The sequence below is a fragment of the Vanessa tameamea genome, chromosome 4 (assembly GCF_037043105.1).
Source record: "Vanessa tameamea isolate UH-Manoa-2023 chromosome 4, ilVanTame1 primary haplotype, whole genome shotgun sequence".
Classification (NCBI taxonomy): Eukaryota; Metazoa; Arthropoda; class Insecta; order Lepidoptera; family Nymphalidae; genus Vanessa; species Vanessa tameamea.
The window spans coordinates 12,783,073-12,789,021 of record NC_087312.1 but is presented as its reverse complement, the minus strand read 5'-3'; positions in this window follow the sequence as shown (position 1 = coordinate 12,789,021).

Genomic DNA, 5,949 nt, shown 5'->3' with positions numbered 1-5,949 from the left:
TCATCTATAATACATAATATTATATTTATATACACTCTGTCCCGTGCTAAGACGAAATAGCTATAGTGAAAACAAAATAATAAATTATAATAGAGTTGGTTATTAATAATTGTTATTATAAGAAATCTATAACATTAAATAATTACATGTAGGATTATTATTATTTTTAGCTTATATAGCTATATAGGTAAGTAAATATAAAATTTAATTTTATATTTTATATAGGTTAGTTTGGCTTATATAGTTTCCTATCAAAAATATTTTTGAAGGTCAATGTTGTTTACACCTTTAAAGACGTATCATTTTGTATGTTACCCAACAGATATTAATTTTAAGTGCTTAGTGATATGTTGACGGTGTAACTTTTCCAATAAATAAATAAATAAATAAAATAAATATCTATACTAATATTGTAAATGAGAAAGTAGCTCAGTCTGTCTGTCAGTCTTAAACCGTTGGACCGATTTAGATGAAATGTTGGTATGAAAATATTTTGAGTCCCGTGGACAATGGTTACTGGAACTATGGAAATAGGCTACTTTTTTAATTAACTCCTCGAGGGGGTAAAATGGTGGATGACGGTTTGTATGCTATAGGTTATTTTTCGTTAGTATTATTTTGTTTAATTTAATCTATTATTGCAATTATTTTATTTCTGTTTAAATTATTTTTATTTTTAAACTTAATGTATTTCGAATTTCCTCGCTGACTGAATGAACACGTACAGATAAAATTGCGAGTTAATCACTTATAACTAAAACGCTCAGCCATTTTATAAACAGCGGCTAAACTTAAGTAGATAATAAACTAAAGCCACTGCTACCTCTTCTCGTTTTATCTGATATTTTAACGAAACGACTTCTTTATCCCGATGATAATCTTTCTTGATGTGTTCAAAGATCCTTCGCTGATGTTTTGGTTAGAAAGCCAACAGGTTTTATTCAACAATTGCACAGCTAAGAAATCATTGCATTGTTTTATAGAAAACTAGCTGCGTGTCCTGAGTTCGTACGGGTGAAATAAGATTTTTTATTGTTAAGAAAAAATCTGTTATCAGATTTCAGCGCCACCTGTAGTATCAATACAAACCATCCAGGGATTCACTAGAAATTATTCAAAGTCCATCAAGCCGCGTAGTAGTTCAGTGAATTATCCGCGTAACCTAACCTAACTTAAACTAGTTAGACTAAAATTGAAGTAGTTCGGCTAATATACATAATATAAATATTATGTGTATATATATATATAATATGTCTTTAGAAGTGTCGAATAATATAGCGTACTACGAGTGTTTTTTTTTTTAATTCTTTTCAATTTATTGAAATGTCCATATTATGGCTCACAAAGTATTCGAAGATATTAATTTATGACGATGTTTTATACGCAGATGTGTGTAAATGACACAACACACACACTTATAAACCTCTCATCGTGAAATCTCATTGTCCTCGACATAGACCTCGTATGAAAATGGCGTGAGTATTTTTCATTCTATTTCGATACCGTCGTGATTTAAACCGGTTCACGTATGCAAATTGTTCATCAGCTATTCAGTGTTTGGACATTCGTTATGCGAGTCCGGCGTCCGTGTGTATGCGGCTGCGTGTATTCGGTACAAGCTACTACCCTGCATGTATAGCTTTGTACTCTGCATGTATAGCTGTACCTAATATAACGTGACTATTTTTGACGTGAAACGTCCATGCCGTGAACGCTCTGGTAATACTGACTCGTATACCGTGACGGGAAGCGCTATGGCGCTTTCTTATGCTGACATGCCGTCTTCTCTACCGCTCTCTCCTAATGTTAAGCCTTACACTATAAGGTAAAAAATTCAAATTCAGTTTGAAATAAAATATATTAAAAAAGCACCCATTTGGAACGATGTTGAATTCGCTGTACTTAGTCATCAAATAGAATTATGTATTCAATAACAGATAAAGTAAAAAAAATAAACAACGTCGATTATAATAAGGAAATGACAATGAAAAAAAATATCAAAAATCCCGTGTGAATTAACAAAAAATAAGTTTAAATAATTTTATATAAAACCGTATATAATAGACAGAGAGAGCGAGTGAGTGAGAAAGAGAGGGAGGGAGGGTCGGCCATAACACTTTCTGCCAGTGGACGTGACGATGTATGACAGTATACTGCAAGCCGCGTAAATTGTTATTTAGTCGCGATCGAGCGATTGCTGTTGATGAAACTACCAATTGATTCGATCAAAAGTTTTACTCTTGTATAAAAACGAAAATCATCAATTCCGTTTGACATAATTGGTCGAGTAGATTCAATTTTGTGTTCGATATTCAATTTTTTAGAAATAGAAACAATTTTATTAATCGAAATTCGTATTTTGGTTTGTGGATTTTTCCTTATTCACCTTCATCCCATCTTCCATCATTCCTTGCTCTTTATCACTCTATCTCCCTCAATTTGTTTATGCATTGACTATATTAGGAAATAGTCACACGACGTAACATTATTGTAGTGATGTGATGATTATCAGAGCAGATCCTGAGGTTCTAAACCTCTGAACCAAATAAAAACTTTTTGGTTGAAATTAGTCATACCCATTACCAATACTCATTACCAATCTGGAGTCTGGGAATTGGACGTGTTTTGTGGCTCGAAAACTTCGTTATGTCGTTGGTGCTTGAACTTCTTCTGGTCGTATCTCATTTGCCTTTCCATTGGGTCATCACCTGTGGGAATAGTGGACGCACCTGTGCTTGATTCCCTTCTTGTGCACTATTATATGTGTTGCGCAGTTGGTAATCTCATTTGAGTATAGTAGCCGAGGCCGAAATTGACAGGAGGACATCTTCAATGTGACATACAATAAAAAAATCTTTTTGGTCTATAATATGTCTTCTTGTAATTACTTGGCGGTAGGGCTTTGTGCAAGCCAGTCTCGGTAGGTACCACCCACTTATCGGATATTCTACCGCCAACAGTACAGTAGTCAGTATTGTTGTGTTCCGGTTTGAAGGGTGAGTGAGCCAGTGTAACTACAAGTACAAGGGACATAACATCTTAGTTCCCAAGTAGTTGGTGGCGCATTGGCGATATAAGGAAAGGATAAAATATTTCTTACAGTGCCAATGTCTGTGGGCGATGGCAACCACTTACCATCAGGTGGCCCATAAGCTCGTCCACCAACCGTTATCATAAAAAAAACTTGCGAAATGCATTTTATTATTTATCTCTACGCAGTACTTCTCATCACTGCTTAACACATTTACGATCATGGGTGACCTTTAGGCTCACCCCTCCGATATAAAATATCTGATGACATAAATTAATCCTTTTCGTAAAAGGGAAAATCGTAATATAATTTATAGAGGTCACCTAATTTAACAACGTAGCACATCCAAGATTATGTATGCACATAAATCATGTGGTTATATTTTGGCATTTTTACGGTTCTCTAAAGGAAAAAATCCCTTATAAGATCACTTCATTGTCCGTCTGTCTGTCAAATGCGCGTAAAGGTCTAAATTTCAAATTAATACCAAATACTAAGTCTGTGGTCACTTGGAGCTGTGAATAAAACAAACCTCTAAGTTGTGTCATAAGTATAGGAAAATTCCGAAAACCGAAAACTTTGTCGTAACATCAGTGTCTATTTGTCTGGTGGTACGGAACCCTCAGTGCGCGAGTCCGACTCACACTTGTTTAAATATCTCCAAGTCGCGACGACTTTTATGGGTTTGGCATTGTATTTCCTATTATATGAATATGTATTCACCCTCTTCTCATAAACGTAATTTTACCAGATTTCATTGTTTTTTTTGGTTTGTACCAGATGAGATAAAATTTCTTAGTCAAGTAGAACAATTTTTTCACATTTTGTTTTCGTAACATGCTTTATAAATGCTTTGCTTTGTGACATTAAACTGTATAGAAGATTTTATGGTTCGACTCTGACCCTGCTCTCTCGTCCAGCAAAGTTTGCCATACAATAAAATAGTTTTTATTGGACATGAAAACTCTTATGTTTGTAACAATTTAATTGCGAAACAAAAAAAAAAGAAAAAACTGTAAACTCGGATGCAATCGTCAAATTTAATATCATTCGCTGCTCGTTGGAATGAGTGCAAGCATTTGACCCAGTGTAATAACAGACGTGTGGAAAAATGTTGTCCCAGAGCGTCAGCACTTTCAACAAGCAAAGATAGCGTCTGTTTTTCTAGTGTAAATTAAAAAAATAGCCGAGTGAAATACAAAAACAAAAGCGAATTCAGTTTCAAGAGAGACAACATTAATGAATCATAAATGTAACTCGCAATTCGGTTAAAGCACTTAAAAAGTGTAAAGTATTAAGCTAGGTACTAACATATCAGATGTGCACCAGACACGAATACGCTAGATTAAGCGATGTAAGCGCTGAAAGGGTTATGAAAAAAATGACTTTAAAAACTTCCACTTTGTTCGTGATCGTGTATTGTATAAATGCATTGTCGTAGCCTTACTTGCTCATTTTTTTTATACACTGCCCAGTGTGTACTCGAGGCTTATCAGTGATATTGTACATAAGTTATGTAAGCTATTGCGTATATATATATAATATAAAAATAGATATGTTCTTTAAATAACCGAATTGTCATATGATTGACACTGTTATGATTCTGCGATTTTGTAGAAAAAAATGCATGTTTTTTCACAAGTTTTTACTCGTCTGTATATTTCCTAAATAAATAAGATATTATATTTTAGAAAATACATTGATCTTTAATAATCAATATACGTTTATTCAGCATGATTTTATTATGAAATTCACGATCTGGTGAGGGTTGCAGGATGCCACTGGATGCGAGTAGCACAAGACCGGCTGTTGTGGAGATCTTTGGGGGATCTCTTTGTCCAGTAGTGGATGGATCTTTCTGCTGAAATGATGATGATGATGATGAATTTATTACCTATGGTAAGTGTCCTATATTGTATATGTATAATCTATGTATAATCATAGTATCGCAGACAAATATCAATATTTTTACTATTTATTATTTTGCCATTGTACAAAATGAGTTTAAAAAATTTATAATTAAAAAATATACGTACATACCTTAAAGTTTTATTTCATGTTTATGTGTTCCGTAATCAACCTGTGCCCTCGTGGGTCGTTTGTACCGTTGTTATCACATCGGTTATTTAGGGTTGAATAATAAGTATGTGTGATTAGATGTACAAGGTAATAATTAATTATTTAACAATTTATGTTCGGCGGTGAGAGGGTTAATTAGGGTTGTTGTGTTCAAAATACTACATTGTACTTATTTCTACAACTTGAATAAAATTGTTTCTTTTATCGTAGTGCTAGCTTACCATAGAACAAAATTCCACATAGAATGTTTATATTGAAGGCCAACCATATATAAGAAAATCTTCTATTTACCCAGAGACTCAGGCCAGGGAAAGAGTTTTGTTAGAATATCATCGGAAATATGGTTTAGGAACACACAGAGAACAAACATACAACGAACAACGTGGCTATTGTATCGCCAAGAAGCAATACTTAGTATTTATGTGTTCCGGTTTGAAGGTTGAACGAGCCAGTGTAATTACAGGCGCAAGGGTCATAGCATCTATCTGTAATTGGAAGCATTTCTATGTAAGAAATTGTTAAAATTTCATAAGGCATCTATGTTTATGGACAGGGGTAACTATTTACCATTAGGTGGCAGGACGTTTTCCTTCGCCGCCAAGCACAAAATGAATAATAAACACAAATTAAACACATATAAATTCAGTGGTGCTAGTCAGAATCGAAGCCGTAAACAACCATTAAGATTGTCGTGTTCGAACCACTAGACCACCTCGGCTTTTTATATAACAACAGGAGGAAGGCAGTGCAACCATATGCAATTTCACATAAATCCACTTCGACCAATTTTAACAGCCTTAACACCCCGCCTTATTGTGTCGACCGGTGACAGAGAATTG